The 21,186-nt window shown below is 52.0% G+C and overlaps 1 protein-coding gene across 2 annotated transcripts in view; it reads right to left on the bottom strand.

The window, feature by feature from the left end:
- The window catches only part of GNAO1 (G protein subunit alpha o1), a 173,010-nt gene that overhangs the window by 59,279 nt on the left and 92,545 nt on the right, over nt 1-21,186 (bottom strand). The window lies entirely within an intron of this gene.

The following is a 21,186-nucleotide window of genomic DNA, read 5'->3' as shown; positions in this document are numbered from 1 at the left end:
ACTCTGTGCTTTTTTCTGATCTAGTTTCCTGCTAATGCATTCTGGGAAGCAGCAGATGATGGTGTAAGTATGTGGGTTCTTGCTACTCATATGGGAAACCCAGATGGAGCTCCTGGCTCCTGGATTTTTCCTGGCCCAGTCCTGGATGTTGTGGTTATTTGGGGAGTGAACCAGAGGATGGAGTATTTTTCTCTCCCTCTCTTTCACTCTGCCTTTTAAATAAATAAACCATTGTGGTACAGTGGGTTAAGCTGCTGCTGTGACACCAGCATCCCATATGGGTGCCAGTTCAAGTCCTGGCAGTTCCACTATGTATACAGCTCCTGCTAATGTGCCTGAGAAAGTGGTGGAAGATGGTCCAACACCTTGGGTCCCTGCACTCATGTGGGAGACCCAGATGGAGTTCCAGGTTCCTGGCTTTGGCCTGGCCGGCCACGGCCATTGTGGCCATTTGCAGAGTGAATGAACCAGCAGCTAGAGACATTCTCTCTCTCTCTGCCTTTCAAACAAATAAATAAATCTTAGAAAGAAAGAAACTAAGGCCTCCAGGAAGGCCTATGAGCACTCTGACTTTAGAAGTCATGTTCCAAACTCATTCTGGTTCTCTACAACTTGATTTTCACTCACTTTCCTGCTCTGATTTTGCAGGAAATCACACAGGAAGCAGGAAGCGATGGGCCAGGAGTCCAAACATCTGAGTTCAAGAACAGTTCTGCCACTGATGAGCTGCTTGACTGCTCGCAAGTCACTCGACTTCTCTGAGCCTCAGCTCCCTTATTTGTCAATACCAGTGACACCTGCTCCACAGATGGGAAATCCAGAGCTCATGCTACATGGTGGAAGTGAAAGGCTTTTGTGCCAGGTCCAGGGCTCATATAAAGGAAATAAAGGGTTCCCTCCCACAGGTGCTCACTGCAGAGCTGTGTTACTGGCAAAGGCCTATGCCCATGCCAGGTAAGTTACTGTCAAGGATCAAACTTGGGTAGTACATCAAAAAGGCTACATCATTTTCTTTTCCTTTTAAGATTTACTTATTTATTTGAAGGGCAGAGTTAGAGAGAGAAAAAAAGAGAGACAGAGAGAGACCAAGACAGAGATGGAGAGAGATACATCTTCCATCTGCTGGTTCACTCCCTGAGAGGGCCACAATGGCCAGGCCTGGGCCAGAGCAGAAGCCAGGAGCTTGAAACTCCATCCAGGTCTCCTGTGTGGTGGCTGGGGCCCAAGTACTTGGGTCATCTTCTACTGCTTTTCTATGTGCATTAACAGACAGCTGGATTGGAAGTGGAGCAGCTGGGTCTTGAACTGGCATGCACAGGGGATAACAGCACTGTATGTAGCTTTACCCACTGTACCAAAACACTGGCCTCAAGGCTACATCTTCTTAGTAAGAGTATGATGGACTATGGCCAGTGTTGTGGTGCAGTGGGATGCTGGCATCCCATGTTGGATTGCAAATGCTTACTGAGGCTGTGCTGCTTTCCAATGCAGCTCCTTGCTAATGTGCCTAGGAAAGCAGTGGATGATAGCCTAAGCACCTGGGGGCCCTGTTGTTCTTGTGAGAGACCCAGATGGGTCTTGGCCCAGCCCCAGTAGTAGTGACCATCTGGGGGAGTGAACTAGGGAATGGCAGCTCTTCCTCTATGTATCTCCCCTTCTGTCATTCTGTGCTTCAGATAAATAAATATTTAAAAAAGTAAGAGTATGATGGTCCCAGTGTCTCCCCAAATTCATATTTTGAAGCTCTGATGACCAGTCTGGCTGTATTTGGAGTAAAGTTATATAAGGTCACAGGGATGGAGCTCTGACAGGATTAGTGGCCTCATAAGAAGAGACAGGAGGGACAACTTACACATTTGCATGCCCAATCCAACAAGAGTCTTCACCAGAAACCTCATTAGCTGGAAGCCTGATCTTGAACCAGAACCCTGAGACATAAACGTCTGTGGTATAAGCTACCCAGGTCTGTGGCACCTTGCTACAGTGGCTGGAGCGTCCTAGTATAATGAGCTTGCATGTAGCAATGTGCTGGACACTCTTCAAGCCCTCTGCATTGTTCCAGGTACCAGGCAGATCCCATTCTTATCTCCCTTTTACAGTAAAGGAAAGGAAGCACAGAGCAAGCAGCAGCACTGGGCTCAGTGTGTGATCCTCAGCCTCTGCACAGGGCTGGGAAGAGGAAACTCGGAGCTTCCTGTGTGCAAAGGGTCTCACCAGCTGCTGGGCCGGCATTTACCAGGGGCTCCATAAACATCAGAGGAATGTCTAGGCCCAGAGCAACCACAATCAGAGAGTTCCATAGCGGCTAGTCCTTTCTGGCTCCCCCTACACACATCACCATCTCTGCCTTCTTACCCTATACCTCGAGGGTTCTTTAAACCACAACTCAGGGCCTGCAATGTACTGCGGGGAACCCAGGCCAGCAGACTGCATGTGTTTCTAAGCTATTCTGGCTGGTTCTTCCAGTGATTCTCGGCTACACACACGGAAGCCACCTCCCTGAACATCCGTGGCCCCTTGAATCTCTTTTCTTTTCTTTCTTTTTTTTTTTTTTTCTTTTTGACAGGCAGAGTGGATAGTGAGAGAGAGAGACAGAGAGAAAGGTCTTCCTTTTTGTCGTTGGTTCACCCTCCAATGGCCGCTGTGGCTGGCGCCTCGTGCTGATCCGAAGCCAGGAGCCAGGTGCTTCTCCTGGTCTCCCATGCGGGTGCAGGGCCCAAGGACTTGGGCCATCCTCCACTGCACTCCCGGGCCATAGCAGAGAGCTGGCCTGGAAGAGGGGCAACCGGGATAGAATCTGGAGCCCCAACCGGGACTAGAATCCGGTGTGCCGGCACCGCAAGGCGGAGGATTAGCCTGTTAAGCCATGGCGCCGGCCTTGGCCCCTTGAATCTCAAGAGCTGCATAGCCAGCTGGCCAGAAGAGCCAGTGCAGCATGTATTCTTGGGTTTTCAAAAGACCACACGGCTAGCCGCTGGCAAAGCTGGGTCTGAAATGCAGAAGTGCATCATGGGCTCTTGTCAGGCCAAGGTTTGAGGATGAGGAATGGATCCAGCTGTATGTCCCAGACCTTGACTCTGCCATACCTGTAGGCCTTGCATGCATAGGAGTCTGTAGGGATGCTCAAGTCCATGATGGCTGCTTCTGGAGGTGGAAGCACCTGAATCACAGCCAGATCCATGGCCAAGAGGGCTGAGCATGGTAAGGCACACCCCGCTGTGGCTGTTTCCTGGGTTCAACTGGATAGTGGTAGAAGGGACCTCTCTGTTTTGGAAGGTGGACCAGAGAAATGTGCATTCTCACCCGAGGGGACCATTCAGCACCCTATTGGCAGTGACTCCACCCCTAGAACAGCTTTATCTTTTTTTTTTTTTTTTTAAGATTTATTTATTTATCTGAAAGGCAGAGTTACAGAGAGGTGGAGGCAGAGAGAGAGAGTGGTCTTCCATCCACTGGTTCACTCTCCAAATAGCCACAATGGCTGGAGCTAGGCTGATCTGAAGCCAGAAGCCAGGAGCTTCCCCTGGGTCTCCCACATGGATGCAGGGGCCCAAGGACTTGGGCCATCTTCTACTGCTTTCCCAGGCCATAGCAGAGAGCGGGATTGGAAGTGGTGCAGCCAGAACTTGAACCAGCACCCATATGGGATGCTGGCACTGCATGTGGTGGCTTTACCCACTACACCACAGCGTCAGCCCCCAGAAGAGCTTTAATAGAGCAGCCACCCACTCCAGGCCAGGCTCTGGAGAGCTATATTCCTACTGGTGTCATATAGGCCCTGTCCCTGTCTCTTATAGCCAGGACACTAATCAGATATATTCTCTCTCTCTCTCTCTCTCTCTCTCTCTCTCTCTCTCTCACACACACACACACACACACACACACACTTCTGGACTGTGAGCAGGCCTCAAAGCAGCTTCCAAGACTCTGAGAGTCAGGACTAGGGGTCTGGCCTGTCTGGAGAGCCAGGGAAGGCTGTCGGAGAAGGTGACAGCACGGCCTGGGTGTGCGGGAGTGAAGAATGGCCTCTGCAGAGGAGAGAGCTCGCATGGAAGCTCTGAGGCCAGGAGGCTGCAGCATTTAAAGAGAATCAGCAGCAGAGCCCGTGGCAGCAGCTGCAGGAGATAAGGCAGTGCTTTATCCTGGGAGCAAAGGACACCACTGAGGGCTTTTAAGCAGGGGATTAGCTAAGCATTTTTAAAAGCTCACTTTGGTGGCAGATTTTGGGGTGGAGAAGGAGTGGCAGTGGGGACGAGATGACCAGGGCAGGGATGCTCAGCAGCAGCAGCCACTGCTCTGAGCCCCAGGTGCTCTGAGGGTGCCACAGGACACTTGCCTATGTGCTCTGGGTTTGGGCCATGGGCCAGTCAATGGAACATGTGCAAAATGCTTCTGACAGTGCCCTCGCCCAGCTGCCCGAAGGCCTGCCTGGCCTTCACACTCCCACCCTGAGCCTGCTCTGTCTGCTCTGCCATCTCAGTTTTGCAGAGATGTAGCTCCTGAAATCCACCCTCCCTCCCCCGCCACCCCGGAGCCTTCCAGGCTGATCAGACTGCAACTGACAGCTTTGCCTGGCCGTTCATCTCCTCCTGCATCCCCGAGACATGGTTACCCTTGACACAGATGCAGCAATGGTAGCACTTGACAGTGTTTTTCTGCCTGATTTAGTGGCTTCATCCCGATGGCTCAGTGGCCTCCATGTGCTGGTCCACACTGGTGCTCCCGCTGGACAGGGACTGCCCCCATATCTGCGATTGCCCATCCCAGGCCTCACTCCCAAGCTGCAGGTGCTGGGTGCACACGAAGGACTCCCTCTCCTGCTGGGCTGCTTTGCTGCTAAGGCTCTGGCAGCTGTCAGAATATCAACTCCCTCCTTGGGAGAAAGTCAATCTTCAACGGCAAACACGTGTCTCCTGCCTATGACACTCTGGGCTTTCTTTCTCTTTTGGATACAAAGGAAGAGCCTTGTACATGGCAATCACCTAAACTTAGCAATTAAGTTCTGTCACGGGAATTTATAGAACTTTTTAGAATTTATAGAACTGAAGTGGGGGTGGGTGGGGATGGGAGATCTTAGATCTTGTTCTTCAGGTTGCCTGGATGAGAACAGTGAGACCTGTAGGGCAAAGGACTTGCCTGAGGCCACACAGTCAGCCCAGGCAGGGTGGGGGGGAGCCTGGCTTTCCTGTGAAGGGACAGCATTCTCCGTGCTGCCCCTGGAGCTAAGGCCTGGGTCGCCTCTGGTTCACTGACAAAAACCCCAGCCCCTTCCTCCTGAGTTCCTCGGGCCCTCACCCTGCCTGGGCTCCTGATCCTTCTGCCACATGCCAGAAAGCCTCCCTGAGGGACGAAGGGCCCCACACTGGCCACTCTCACCCCGGAGGCTGAGTCTCCTCCCCTGGCTCTCCAGATTGTCCTCTCTCCACACAGCCTGGAGGCTGCAAAGACCTAGAGCCCAAGGAAGTGCTCTGGGCTGCTGCCTGGCCCGGATGGGGCACTTGCAGCAGTCTTTCCAGCCTCTCTTCCTGGTGGCTGGCAAGGCCCCAGGAGCCAGCAGGGTGGCAGAGTCAGCCTCTGGTGGAGCAGACGAGGCTTTCGTTGCTGTTGGCATCTCCACTTCATCTGCCGGAAGGCTGGGGTGATCATGGCATGATCGGCCAGCTGGGGGCACAGCTGACGTCAGAGTGGCTCTGATGCTGGCTCACGCTGGCCTCTTCCTAGTTCCTCAGCACTTGCTGGTTACTGACTACACGCACGGCTCAGTGCCTCGTCCGAGACTGTGGCTACCAATGCTTTTCTAGGTGGGACAGCTGGGTCTGAACTGCGCCCGGTACTGACTGGTGGTATGGCCTGGGGCTGACACCCTCTCTCAGCTACAGCTCTCTCCCTTGTAGAAGCATGATAGTAACCGAACATAAACATCAGCCAGGGTCCTGCTAAGAAACATGGGACCCTAGTGGCACCCAAGGGTGTGCTCTGGGACACACAGCGCCCAGGGCTGCCCTTTGCTGCCACTCCTGGAGGCAAGCAGAGTGCAGGTGACGGTGAGTCTTAGAGTGGCAACCTTGAACCACTCTCAGTGATGGATGGCAAAGAAGGTCACTGGCCCCAGCCTGAGTGCTTTATTCCTAGCCACGGGCCAATCTGGCCCCCCAAACCTACCTCCCCCTAGGGCCTGAATGTGGTGGGGGCAGTGGTGATGGGGGTGCCGAGGGCAGCAGATAGCAGCGACTGTGTGGGGAGAGCAGATGTGGAGGGGCACCTGGCACAGGGATTGTGGAGCAGGGAGGGCAGACTTACAGGATTACTGGGAACTGCGAGTGCGCCTTTGCTTCCCATGGGGACTGGCAAGAGGCACACAAGCGGGAGAATTCCTAGCCTAGGAAAAGGTCGCCTGATTCTCATCCAGCTGCCGTTACCTGGAGGCACGGTCTTGGGCCAATGCCTCAGTGTCTCCTCTGTGCAAGGAAGGACCTGGGTGACAGCAGCGTGTCCCCCAGGGAATGGTTACATAACTCAATAGGACTATTAGGGGAAAAGTGTGGGAAACACTGGGGCGAGACGCGTGTCGACAGGCTTCCTGACTATAGGCTCTTGAGTGCCTTCGAGACTGTAACATGAACCCCAGCTCCCCAAGAGGGGGTACTGTCCGTGTTCCCAAACTTCAAGAAGGAAAGAGAGGTTTGCTTGGTCGTGCTCTGGGCTTATCGTGCAAGGAATCTAGGGTTAGGAGAGCACAGTACAAAGCGGCCTGTTGCTAGCAATGTGCTCCCAGAGAGCGCATGTGATGGGGCTGCACGTGTGATGGGGTGCACAATGATGGGTAGAGTCATGAGAGCTAGGCAGTCCGCAAGGGGGAGTGGACCAAAAGAAAGGGTCTCTGATGATCTGCTGCAGAGAGGTGGCGGGCCCACTCCACAGGGCCAGGCACAGAGGAATCCCTGTCCTGCCGAGGGAGGCTGGCCCTGGTGTCTGGGGCAAGGAGGCATCTGAGGTTCTGATGCTCTGGGCCTTGGATAAAAGCAAATCTGAAGTAAACTGATTCTGATGCAACTAGTTCCAACTAGACTTCCAACCACCCCACTGGCCATGCCATCCCTGTGGAACAACCCTTGTCCCGGGCTCTTCCCCCAGCTCAGACACCTCATGGCCACACCATAGGGATTATACTCCTCAGCCCAGCACCCAAGGCCTTCTGCAACCAAAGCCACTCCCTACAAAAGATATAGTCTTAGTTCCCTCTCTGCTTTTGCCACTGGCAAAAAGGGGCAGCTGCAGCAGCCTTGTAGACCTGTGCTAGAGACAGAGACCCTGGGTGAAACACAGCAAGGAGACAGAGAGCCCACCCCGTGTCACCTCTGGGCTGCTCAGACAAGACAGGAAAGTGTTCCTGTCTTGGTGATGTCAGTGTTATTTTGGGGGTCTTTGTTATAGCAGGTGAGCGTGTTTCCAAGTTGATGTCTTCATTTCCATGAAGACAAAGAAGTTCAGAGAGGTTAAGACTCTGGCCCAAGGTCCCAAAGCTGAAGGGGGGGGGGCACCTTTTGCTCCTGGGCCTACCTGACTGCTGAGCCTGTGCTCCCGGCCCACCAGGTACAAAGCTTCCCTTCAAGGATGCACCCTGAGGGTCTCACTGAGAAGTCACTAGCTGGTGCCCCTGCCACCAGGCTTCCTGCTACAGAGCTCAACTCTGGGCTCCTGGGAAGGAAATGACTAGCAGTCGAGGGCTCCCTCACTAGGCCCACAAATACAGACTCTGAGAATAGTGATGGAGATCACAGTCTGGCCCCAGTTCCCAAAAGATTCCCTGCAGGACTATGCCAGAGAGCTGCCCTGGGCTGGGGGAGCCACCCTTCCTCATGTTGACCCCAGGCAGGGAGTGGGTCTGCCGTGGGAAGTGCAGAGGGAGAAGGGAGAAGGAAAAAGGCAGAGGGCTGGGAAAGAAGTGGCAGAGTCCCCACTGAGCTGGAAAAAGCTGGACCTAATTCGTCAGTGAGCTATTTCAGGACTGTGCCCTGGGGACCTTAGACCAGAGATACTGGGGGAAGTGAGTTTGGCTGTGCAAATGCTTCTAATCCACAGCTCCTCACAGAGCCATCAGTCACTCTGTGTTGGCTCGGAGGAAGGAGGGAGAACTGGCACCTGCCAGCGCTTGTGCTGGGTGATGCAAGCTTCATGTCTGGGCCGGAAAGACTGTTGGTGCCAGTGTAGTGACTAGTTCATGCTGTTTTCAGTTGGGCATGCTGCATTGCAAGAGCTCCCCATTCATGGTTATCAGGTCATGGTAAGATAGAATTTATCCCTCTTTTTTATCCTCTTTAAAAAAAAAAATCCATTTTCAGGGGTTGAGGGAGGGGAGGGCGGCTCTCTGGATGCACACTCTCTGGAGTGGCTTCTCCCGAGGACAGCCAGTGCAGAAAGGCCAGGGCTGCCCTGGTGCTCAGGCCTGGGGACCCGCCTGCCTTGGACAAGGGCGGTGAACCCTTATCCGATCACCCAACAGAAAGACATCTACAGGGTTCCACATGCTACGCCAGGTAGTGTGTCCAGAGGAGTCCTTGGCCCAGCAGGAACCATGGAACAGGGCTCCAGGTCAGGTGGACAACAGACAGGCCCAAAGCCAAGCCCAGTTCACACTCTGCACACTTGCAGCAGCCTCTCAGCGCCTTTCCCTGTTGCCGTTCTCGCTGGCCATCCATCTATTCTCCACACTGTCACCACGAGCCCTCCAAAGACACGCTGTAATTGGCCTTGCCTAGAACATGCAGTAGCTCCCTGCTGAGAGGAACAAAGCAAGAATTCCTTCCATGCCTACAAGCTCTTCTCATGTGTCTGGCCCCTGCCTCATGTAGACCCCAGGCGAGGAGTGGGACCTTCAGGCTGCGGCCACACTGCCTTTCTTATGACCTTTATCCTCGGTCATGACTCCCTATCTTTAAAACATCACTCCTCACCTTTCCAACATCCTCTCCCCTTATCTCCCCCTCTCATGGGCCTCTTTAAGGCCAGTACCTTGTGCTCTTTATCAGACACTGTGTCCTTGCACAGGCCAGGCTAGGCCTCAGTCAGGACATCTCCTGCTCTCCAGCTGAGCTCCGGGATGGCAGTGCACCTGCTTGCTTTTGTTCACCATAGTGTATCCAGCACTCACCATACCACTGGCATGGAGAAGGCCACAACATGTGCTTCTTCAATGAGTGAATGAATGAATGGAGACAGTGCCTTGCACTGTGGGCATGCAGGAGAGGGAGCAGACATGGTGCACTGGAGGGACCGGGGAGTGACGCTCACAGAGCCTTAGGTAGCCCTCATCACAATGAACAAAGCAGCACCACTCGAGGCACTGTGCTTGGCGCCCCACTGACAGAGGGACACCAGCAGGATGGCCCTGCCATTTACGAAGCACCGTCTCTAGTGCTTCCCAGACCACGCCACCTTGTCTGCCTTCCTTCCTCCCTTCCTTCCTCTGGGTCCCCTTGCTTCTCTCTGCGACCTCTCTGTTTCTTTCAGGCCTTGCTGACCCCTCGTTGAGAAGCAACTTCCCTCAGCTCCTCTCCTGCAGCCAGCAGGAGGGCAGGTGATGAGAGGCACCTTGTCCCTCGGCCTGCAGGGGACGATGCCACTTGTTTGACCTGCAGCAGCTCAGAGGCCTTGGTGATGATCTGTCAGCGGGTTTTGAAACAACTGCTACACCCAGGCTTCTAGTCCCGGCCCTTCACTGGACAGGTAGCAAGGTGTGGGTAAGCAGAGGGCAGTAATAGGAGCACCTCTGGGCAGCTCTGAGCACTGCTGGGCAGTTTGCCTAGTTCTTTTCATGCTAGCTCTTCTCTTCTTGTGAGTATGTACTACTATCCCCATTTTTCAGATGAAGAATACGAGGGTTAGTGAGTCAAGTGATGCCTAACGTCCCTTGGCTGGTGAGTGGCAAGGCCAAGGTTCAAAGTCATGTCCCTCTGACTCCAGAATGGTCTGAGCTCCTTGGGCACAGGCCTCAGATGCTTGGCTTCCCTAACTCTAAAGTAGGACCTGAGAGGCTCTTCTCCAAGGTCCCTCTGGCTCAGGCAGGCTGGGAAAGAGCTGAATCTTCGTGCAGAGACCTCCCCAGGCACCAGCTGTCTCCATTCTTCATCTCCTGCTCTTCCAGCACTGCCCCAGGGGAAAGGTGAGCCCAGCTGGGCGAAAGACAGCTGAGGGCTGCATGGTTGGAATTCTGGGGGCCCTGTTGCCCATGGTGGGAGAGGCCACCACAGGAACAGCAGCACTGGCCCCAGGCCAGCTTGGTTATTTCATTGTCCTGTGGTGCTGGAAGCAGCCTGGTTAGCCCTAGACTGCTGCAATGGGGACCATCTCCTCCACAAGGTGGGTACAGCTGCTGCAGCCAACATCACAGGGAGGTTTGTAGAAGACTTGTGGTGGCCTCACATGCTGTAGCCATTTTCCTGCCCAGCAGGAAAGTGAATTTTGTGGAATCTGAGGGTGCAGCCCCACAGTGGGACAGGGTGCAGAGATGGAGGGAAGCCAGGAACATCACCTAAGCTGCCTCAACTACAGCTGTATCTCAGGACTTAGTCACTGGCTGGCCAACTGGTCTCCGTTTGGTTTTGTTTGTTCTAATTTGTGTTGTCTATCATTTGCAACCCTGAAGTTTCCTCACAGAGCCAGCCAGAGTAGGGCCTTTGGCAGTGATGCAAGACCACTGCTGGTCACCTTGCAATAAAGGAGAATCAGGAAGGGAGCTGGGTAAAGCAGCAGTGATCAATGTGCGTGCAGCTCTGGTGGGGGGGGAGGGGGGAGAGGCTGGACAGAGGATCTAGTTTTCTTAGAGAAGCCAGCCCTACCCTGTATGTGTGGTACTGCAACCCCCTACACACACAGCAGGGCCTCCAAGCTGGGGAGGCACACTGACACCACCCTGGCCATCACGACAGCACCCAGGGCTGTGACTCACATTCTCACCCACATGGTGCCACTGCCTCTCTGAACATAACCCCTTTTCTAGTCTCTGGTACAAGTTGGGGAACCGACGGTCTGCCTTTTGGTCCCCTAGGCTACTCCACAGTGTTATCTGATGGCTAGGAAGAGACTGTACCTTCGCAAATACAGAGCTTGGCCCAAAGGATGTGCTGGGTATAGTTGGGCAGAGATCTCTCCGAGTGATAGGCAGTAGTGCTCACCCCCAGGCTCTTACCTGTGTCCCAGCATGACACATGTGTGCAGCATGACACAGCTGACACAGCACTGTCGCTGCTTTTGTAAATTCCACCATTATTTTTAGGGAGCACAACTGTATTCCATTACATTTGTGGTGAATCTAACTTAATAATGTGTCAAGTATGTGCAATTAAATATATACTATAATTTTGTAACCTTGTTTTGCAAGTTCTTTACTTTTCAGTATTGCAGGAGCCTTGCAATAAGGCATAGCCAGACAGGCATCTCTTGGCTGTTCTCTGTGTCGTCTAAGGCTGTGAGGTCTGCCTGGCAGCCTCTTTGCTGCCTTCAAACAACCACTCTGAGCCCCAGGGATGTACTCACACTGATCCTTCTGCAAAGAAGAGACTCTCACTTTCCCCTGTAGGAGTGGGGGAAAGGGAGGGCTACGATGGGGAGGGCCTCCAAGACACCCAAAGAAAGGGCCATTAGTGGGGACCCAGTCCCTTCCTGATGCTCACAAAGTTTATTCATGTAGTTGTAAAGGACCTGACCTGGGTCCTTGGAGAGGAGGACCGAGAGGCTCAGTGTGACCCTCCATCAAGAAGGGAACACCCTGGTGTGTTCTCAACACTCGACTTACTAAGCCAGGGCACGGTGCAGCATTTTATAGAGATTCAGAAAGTTACAAGCCAGACAAAGAATTCTACTCAGCTCTAGGTACAGTCCAAATCTCAGGTGATGAGAACTCTTCCCCTCAATAACACCTCATCATTCAATGCCAATCATACGAGGAGTGGGTTTGTCCAGACCTGTTCTAGTCTTCCTACCATTTCTCTAGGATGCACAGCTGACAAGAGAACAGGACCCAAGTAAAACCAGTGCTCTTCCTAAATGCTGTCAGGCCCTCATATACCTCTGTTTAACTCCCATGGTCCTCTGCCAGGAGGCACTGCCTACAACACATCCAACCAACATTCTAAACCTAGGGCAGGTTCAGGTCCCATGATGTTAACACTGGCTAGTGTTTTTGAGTACCTGCTGTGAACTAAGCCCTTCTCTAAGGGCTTGCTCCTGAGTCATCTGTCTTCAAACAATGCATTGAAGTAGGATACTATCACTGTTCCTTCATCATCACCCAACTGTGCAACTGAGGAAGGCAAAGCATAAGGACCATCCAGTGTCTCACACCATGAAGCGCAGGAGAAAGTACTGGACTCGGGCAGCTCAGCTCCCAGAGCCTGTGCTCTCACGACTGCCTCATGTGCTGCCCAGGGATCCCACACACGTACTTTCATGAAAACAAAAGATATGGTTTACTGACATGACTGCTCCCCTGGTTTGTATACTTCAGGGGCTGGGATGAATGCATGAATGGAAGAATGAATGGTTTGATGCAGGAGCCAGCTTCAGTCACCTGGCTCAGGCTATTGATCAGGAAGGCATGGAAAGAAGGATATTTTGCTTCCTTCACTGCTTTCTCCACGGAAGCCTCCTTTCTACACAGAGACTGCATCTGTACTGTTCACAGGTTATCCCTAGCATCTTGTCCAGAGCCCGGCCTGGATGAATGGAATCACACATGGACTCACTGGCTTACTGACCCTGCTAGGCACTGGGTGTGCTTCCATAGGCAACTCACAGATGAACAAGACGGCCCTGTCGTTTCTGACTTCCGTTCTGAACAAGAAGTGGGATAACCATGAAAGTGAGGGCTGGAAGCAGCTGGGAGTAGGGCTGGAGAATGATGGGTACAGTGGGGGGAGGAGCAATTTTCAGCTGCTGAAATCCAAGATCCAAGGAGGAGGGGGATCTAAGAGACATCTCAAGAATCTGAGACTTTAATCCCTTCTCTTCCTTCTCCACCTTGAAAATGGCTGTTCTTTTGAGTTGATTGTTCCTCCCAGAGGAGAGCCAGCAAGAGACACTGGTGCTGTGACCCTGGGCCTCAGTACCAGTAGCGAGGCCTGGGGCTCCTTCTGGCAAGGCTTAAATCATGCATGCCCCTCCCCAAACCAGGAGGTTGGGGCCTGACCACAGGGAGCAGGCTGATGTGGCTGCACTGTCCTGGAAGACTGGTACATCAGAGCCTGATGTTGGAGACTGAGGCACAGCAAGCTGTAGTGACACGGTTGAGATGATGTATGAAGGGCGGTGTTGGGACTGATGGGACGCCCTGGGTGTGGAGACATTGTGCTCTGGGAGACTGTGAGGCTGACATTGAATTTGGATGCCTCTGGAACTAGTTGACCCACACTTTAATTTTTATGCATCTTCCATATTTATTACCTGTTGGACTCTCTTCTTGCATTAGAAATTATTTTTATGGCGAAGACATTGAAGGATTATAACGCAGGGCCTCCGAACAGCAGGTCAGACATAAAGTCTTTTGTTTGGCACTGGTTCTCCATGATCTAACTAAGCTATTTAGCTATTTAGTTATTTAGCTGGCAGATGCTCGGGGAAGCTAGGAGTCCCCCTTTTCATCTAGAGATGCTCTCAGTACAAGGTCTGGGTCTCTGCACCCATCTCTGCCACTGTGTGCACAGTGCCCCAGGAAGCAAGTATTTGTAGAGTAATTAACTGATGTACCAAATGAAAAAACGCGAGGTTCCACGTTGGCCGGGTGACCAAATGAAAAAACGCGAGGTTCCACATTGGCTGGGTGATTTGAGCTGTCTGGTGAGACAGAAAGAGTAGTAATACCCAGAGAGTCAGGAAACCTAAAGTTTTAGTCCTGGGTCTGCCACATATTCCCTTGAGTAAATCTCTTCCCTGTTTGGGCCAGATGGGGCCTATTGTGTCCCATCTGCAAAATGGAGCAACGGAATGAGACGGCTTGAATGGAGGACTTTCAAGCTCTATTGATCTGGGCAGGGGAAGGGCTGTGGGGCTGGGTTAGCATGAAAGCCTCAGTACCCAGCACATGGCAGGCCGATATGCCTTGTCTTGGCCTGAGGTTTGGGGTACGGAAGGATGGACCTTCCCCCATCAGAACTGACAACTGCCAGGGAAACACCTCCGGGCTGAGAGAACACAGGCAGACACAAACCAGGTAGTGTTCTTGTTTCAGAATTCATGCAAACCACAAGGCAACAGCACTGTGGGGATGGCACCACAATATTTCCACGATGAAAAAAAAAGATCGTGTTCTCAGCTCCACTGCGTGACTCAAATGCCGTATTTCTTTCACCAGAGGGGATCCAATGACATTCTGGAAACTAAGTGTGAAATCGGATTCTGCCATTAGCTTTTGGTGGTGGCGGCAGGGCGGGGCGGGGGCAGCCCTAGTGCAGCCCCTTGGTGGAGCAGAATGCAGCAGGCAGCAGTTCCAGCTGATCCTTGGTCCTGCTTGGGCCCGTGACCTCAGGTGGCTAATTAAGTGCCTTGCTCCCCAATTTCTCCCTCAAAAATGAAATTAAAACCTTGTGCATTCCTTACTAGATTGCTGTGAGGATAACCCATCAATACTTTACCAATAATAACAAGAATACTAAACAAACAAGGAAAAGAACAATTGGGACCACGTGCTGGAAACCTGCTATGTGTCAAACACTGTCCTGCACACTTCACATGTATTATTTCATTTATTCCTCCAGCAGATGAATGAGTACACCATTAGGATTATGACTATTTTACAGACAGAAACACAGAGGCTTTGGAGAGGTTAAAAAATTTACGCAGGGCCACACTGCTGGGGGTAGAACTGGGATTTGAATCTAGGAACCACTACTTCTTATCTTAGGCATTGCGCTAGGTGAAAAAGATCTATATTATGTTCTCAAAGAATTTATAATTGAGAGAATAGGCATACGTACAGAAAGTTAAAAAACATAAGTTTGAGAGTATTTTCAGCTAAGTACAGCCTCATACAAGTTCAATTATTACTAGACTACTATAGGGGCAGAAAGGGATGACACATTCCCTCGTAAGAGGTCGTGACCAACACTCTGATAACAAAAGATAGGCTAACAAGGAAAAAGCATACCAGGGTTATTGACCCTATAGTTGTACATGACGCAGGGGTCCTCAGAATGGAGGCCCAAAGACCTGTGGAAAATGGCTGTTTATGCGTAGGTTCAATGAAGAGTGGACCGTGTGTTGAAGTGTGCCTCAAGTGGGGAAACTCACAAGCCCTGCCTGTCTGGATGCTTCCTGGCCTCTCTGCAGCAGGGCCCCTTCTGGAAGAGGGTCTCAGGATCTCCATCACACAAGCAGGGCAGAGGACTTCCCTCACCCCGAGAGGTGGGCGAAGGCTAGAGTTACAGTCCTAGTGCCTGTGCTTCTCCTTGGGGAACAAGTCTCCTGGTGTCTATGACTAAGGGCAGGACGAGGGGAGGGGGGCAGGACGAGGGGAGGGGGGCAGGACGAGGGGAGGGGGGCAGGACGAGGGGAGGGAGACAGGAGGCCAGAGATTGGAAATTGTTTTCCTGAGACCTTCTAATGTCTTTCAAAGTATTTAGCATGTCCAAATCGCCATACTCTGGGATATCAAGTGCTGAGCCCCAACATTGCTGTCCTGTTAGTTACAATATATTATGCAAGGACACAGGAGTTTACACACGTAAGTTTTATGTATGCATATACATACATCTATGTATGTGATACAACTTACTAACATGGAATTGCTCAAACTTTCCCCACCCCTCACTGGTCAAAGTGAAGCCTCCTATCTTGTCATTGTCCAGTTTCTGCTTCCTTTCCTCCAGCGTCTTGGCCTAGGCTAGGCCTGCCAGACAAGTCCCTCTGCGTTTGTGATGTAGATACAGGCCCAGGGCTAAGGACAGAGGGAGGAGAAAAACTTGAGAGGCTGACAATTTGCACAATGATGAATGGACGCGGGAGGGGAAGCGGTCTGAGAAGGAGGGAGGTGAGGAGAAAGAAAGAAGAATGAAGAGAAAAAGAGGGAGAGATGGAGGGAGAAAGAAAGTGAGGAAGGTTGAAGAGAGCAAGGGAGAGATGGAGGGAGAAAGAAAGTGAGGAAGGTTGAAGAGAGCAAGGGAGAGATGGAGGGAGAAAGAAAGTGAGGAAGGTTGAAGAGAGCAAGGGAGAGACAGAGAGGGAACCCCTCCTGGGCAGAGAAGGAAAGGAGTGAGGGGAGGTGCGAGAGCAGGAAAGCCGTGGAGGCTGGGGGTGGCAGAGAGGGTCTCTGGAGAATGTGGGGAGACCAGCAGGTCCTGGGATGAGGTGAGAGTGTCAGGAGGAACAGGAGAGACTCTGCGAGGAGAGCGGCCCTTTCCAGGTCCTCACAGACTTAGTGAAGAATGGGATTCTTTTAAGGATTTGATTTGCCTCATTGTCCTGTCCTTTTTATACGGGACTCTGCTCTGGACCCGAACCACAGGTTTGATTACATTCCCATCTACATACTACTACATACATATTTCCTACTGCTTGACCCTGGGCAAGCCACTTGGCCTCTTGGTGTCTCATTTTTTTTCACTATAAAATGGGGACAACAGCACCCTCTTCACAGGTAGTTGTTAAGACTAAATAGTTTAGACATTAAATAATGTTTCTTATATTAGGGGCCAGCATTGTGACACAGTGGGTTAAGCTGTCGCTTGTGATACTAATATCCCATGTCAGAGTCTGGTTTAGGTCCTGGCTGTTCTACTTCTGAGCCGGCTCCCTGCTCACACACCTGGGAAAGCAGTGGACTTATGGTCCAAACACTTGGGCCCTGGCTGCCCATGCTGGAGACTTGGATGGATTTCCTGGCTTCTGGCAATGGCCTGGTCCAGCCCTGGCCACTGCAGTCATTTGGGGAGTGAACAGGCAGATAGAAGAGCTCTGTCTTTTAAGTAAATCAATCTTTTTTTAAAAGTCTATTGAATTATAATGTAAACTGTGTAAAATTGGCCGTGACACACAAAAACTGAAAGTCACCATCATTCTGGGACCACTGCTTCTTGGAGCTTCAGTTCGCTGACTCCATCTACTTGCTGCTCACTCCCACCAGGAAATCCATTAGGCCTGAATGCAGACTCAGACCAGCCCTATGCCCTGACCATCTGCCTGAGGTTTCACCTTGTTCCCACTCCTCCAGGCGAAAACCTGGAGTCTCAGTTTCTTGATCGTTATCCTTTTGCCTCAACAAGCAGTTAATCACCAGGCCCATTCATACCTCCCTACAGCCTTTCCTCTCCAGCCCCTTAAGTGTCATCTATTGCTGCAGCTTCCTCACCTGCTTCCCTCTCTTCAGGCTCTTCCCCCACTAGTCCTCACTGCACATCACAGCCATTTCCTGAAATCTCACTTTTACTCCCGTCCTCCCTGGCTCAAAATCTACCCATGGTTTCTACTGCCTAAAAGGTAAAACTCAAAAATGCCTGTCAGAGTTTCCAAATCCTACCAAATCTGGTCCTAACTGTATCTTCCAATGCCCGCATAGCTTGTTCACACCCAACCCTCTGCTCTGGCCATGGCCTCCTGCACTAATCAAATCTCCTTCAGTTGTTACCAACCACTGCCTTTACGCAAGCTGCTTCCCTGGGTCAAGTGATTTCCCCACCCATACCTGCACCTGTGCTTCAAGGACAAGTGCAGACTCACTTCCTTGTGCAAAAGCTGTGCTCGTTCTGCTTGTGGGCCCCATCTCACATGCCTCTGAATCTTTACACAGAGCTTAGCACAAAGCCTACAGTCAGTAGATACTGAACATTCAACATCTGTTCGTGTAGTGATGAAATTACAGGTACTTTTCCTTTCTTCTCTGAGAACTAAGAAAACTGGAAATGGCATTCTACTCAAAGAATGTGTTTTGGAGACCTGTTTAATGTGCTGAGCACTGTGATGGCTGTTGGGGTGAGGGAGGGACTCAAAGATGAATGACACAGGGCTTTGATCAGAGTCCCATGAAATTCAGAAGAGGCTCTGATTCTAGGCTATGTTGGTAGGCTTCTAAGGGGCCCAGGGCCCTCGGAAATTGTATGCACGTTTTCCTAGATAGGAGGTGAATGTGGCCTTGCTGAGGAGAGAAGCCTCACAGCCTTCACTGCTGCTCAAATGGGTTGTAACCACCCTAAAATGCAAGGTCCAGTGCCCTGAGGAAAGAGAGACAGTCACACGAGCTAGCAACCCGTCTTCACGCAGTGCATGGGTAAGTGCTCAGTGGAGAGAAAACACGGATCGGTGTTTCTGTCAGGGGAAAAGGAGAGGGAATGGAGGTGGAAGAGATGGAGCCGAGCTGGTCCTGACTGCCTGGGAGCAGTTCCTCAAGGAAAAGGGAAGAAGAGCAGCAGAGGCAAGAGCAAAGGCCTGGACGCCCGAACACGGGTGTTATCTTTGGGAAGGGGTCTGTAGTCTGGGGGGCTGGGGCCTAGGATGTGGGAGCCACAGAGTGACAGAAAGGAGTCCCTGCGGTTTGCTCCAAAGCTGTGTGGCACATAGGATAGGGCCCGTGCACATTCTTGTGGCCTCAAGTGAGTCCACACCACAGGGAGGTGGAGGGAGAAGCAGTCAGTCCCTCTTCCCATGGGGAGCCAGGGCAGGTGAGTCAGGGACATCTGTTCTAGTGGCCAAAACTGAGAGAAGCTTTGAGACGCTTTTCTGTATGGGGAGTGTAAAGCTGGCCCAAGCAGGTGCAGGGTGTGGGCTGTCTTTCTTCAGATGTTCCGTGATAACTGCAGAGGAGGGGGGAGTGGGAGCGATGGAGAAGGCAAGAGAGGGAACGAAAGCTTTTCTTCAGAGACCAAAACATCAGCTTGGGCCTGCATTGTGGCGGGTGGCTCTCCCAACACCCAAATGGCAGATCCCTTACGTGGGTAGTCCACGGGGCTCTGGGAGAGGGAAGAATGTGGACACCCAGCTGAGGGTCAGGGCATCCAGGTGTCCAGGACTGACTGGGTGCAGGCAGCTCAGGCTGAACAGAGCTTTACCCTCCTCCCAACATGTGCCAGGCTCACTCCTCCTCAGGGCCTTGGTGCTTATTTGGAACCTTCTATCTACCCTCACTCTTCAGTGGCTACCCCCAAATCATTTTACTCCTAGCCCTTCCCATCATCTGAGATTATGCAGTCGCCTACTAGTTGCCTGGGTTGCTGTCTGCACCCCTGCAGAGGAAGCTCCGTGAGAACAGGAAAGGGAAGGACCTGGGCCTCACACCATGGGGCACGGCAGCCCCTCCAGGCCGCGTGTGTCCACCCATCAAGAGAAGGGCACTGATTGCTACTGTCTTCTGCCCAGCTCCAAAGAATGCAAGTCCACTTTCAGGAACTGCTTTCTGAAGCTGCTAGCTCACACTGGCCCGAGTCTTTCCTGCTGTTCGGAGGTGTAAGAAAGAACACAGGGAGCAGGGGCCCGTGTGTCTGGGAGGTCTGCTCCAGCCAGGAGGATCATGCCTCATAAGCCTGTGCTGCCCTAGAGATGGGCCAGGTGGCCTCCATGGTGCCACCTTAGAGAAGAGGCCTGGCCTCGGACCCTGCTGTGTCCAGGGGGCTCTCCAAGAAGTCCCAATGTAGCTCTCAGACTCTTTCCACTGGGGCCTTCCCCTCCCTCCTCCTAGAGGGCTGACTTGACCGGGAAATCATACAGAGGAGAAGCAGACAGAGAAGGGGCCCTGTTTCCCAGGAGCCCTGCAGTCCAGGCCTTCAGATCCACATTCCCAGCAATTCCATCGTCTCTCTATTAAGGACAATAAAATGGAAAAAGAAGTCCCACGGGATCACTTAATATTTTCCAAAATGGAAAGAGAAAAGTCCTCCAATGTCACACTGACTTCCTCCGGTTGTACTCAGGACTGGAGATCACGGGGAAGGAAAAGATGGCCACGAGGTGAGTGTGGTGGTGAACACACACACTCCTGGAGGGTGCTGCACGCTGTATGTGTGGGGTGTGCTCTGCACTGCTGGCCATCTGGTTAAAGATGGCCCAAGTGACTGGGCCTCTGCACCCACATGGGAAACCCGGAAAAAGCTCCTGGCTTCTGGCTTCGCATGGGCCCAGTCCCAACCATTGTGGCCATTTCAGGAGTGAGCCAGCAGATGGAAGACCTCATTTTCCTCTAACCCCCTCCCCCTACCCTGTAACTCTGCCTTTCAAATAAATAAAATACATCTTTAAAAAAAAAAAGAGAGAGAGAGAGCAAGCGAGCCAGAGAGGCCAAAGCCCTGCAGTCTATACCTTGTCTGAGGATTAGGCCAGGCACTACCTGCTCCGGACCTCTTATGTTTTTAAAGATTTACTTATTTATCTATTTGAAAGGCAGAGTTACAAAGAGAGAGGAGAGACAGAGAGAGATTTCCATTTGTTGGTTCACTTCCCAAATGGCTGCAACGATCGACCAGGCTTGGGCCAGGTTGAAGCCAGGAGCCAAGAGCCTCCTCCAGGTCTTCCACGTGGGTACAGGGATCCAAGTACTTGAGCCATCCTTTGCTGCTTTCCCAGGTGCATCAGTAGGGAGCTGGATCAGAAGTGGAGCATCTGGGACTCAAAATGGCGTCCATATGATTGCTGGTACTGCAGGCCACGGCCTAGCCTGCTGTCCCACAGTGCCAGCCCCCTGCTCTGGACTTTAATGCCTGTGCTAATTAAAATGAGTAACAAAATACAGTGCTTAGCACAGTGCCTATCAGTGAGTAGATGCCATCAAAGTCATGCACTTTTATTTCCACTACTGACATTAACATGAACAGAGCACTATGCCCCTCCGGGCTAACTCTGATGATCTGAGAAGGTATTTTGGAGTTGTCTGGTTTTTCTGCCATGCCATTCCCATGATCCCAACACCTTGCACACCTGCAACACCTTGCAACACCTGGCACAGTATAAGTCCTTTGTGAATGTTTCATGGAAACAGCATGGAATAACTAATAGTGCTCCTCTCTTCCCTGGCTCTGTGACCAAAACCAAAGCCAGACTCGTGGGCAAGTGCTTCCTCTGTACAGCATGCAGCAAGCCGGCCTCTGGGACGAGCAACAGATGCTTAGGTCCTCTGCCAGCCCCCACTTCTCTACCCCAGGCTAGTCTTGGACACCGTCTCAGCCACCAAATTCCCCAGCACCAGGAGGAATCAACGCCTGAGCTGGGGCAAAT

The sequence above is a fragment of the Lepus europaeus genome, chromosome 19 (assembly GCF_033115175.1).
Source record: "Lepus europaeus isolate LE1 chromosome 19, mLepTim1.pri, whole genome shotgun sequence".
Taxonomy (NCBI): domain Eukaryota; kingdom Metazoa; phylum Chordata; class Mammalia; order Lagomorpha; family Leporidae; genus Lepus; species Lepus europaeus.
The sequence above is the reverse complement of the archived record's forward strand: the minus strand, read 5'-3'. Positions and strand labels throughout refer to the sequence as shown.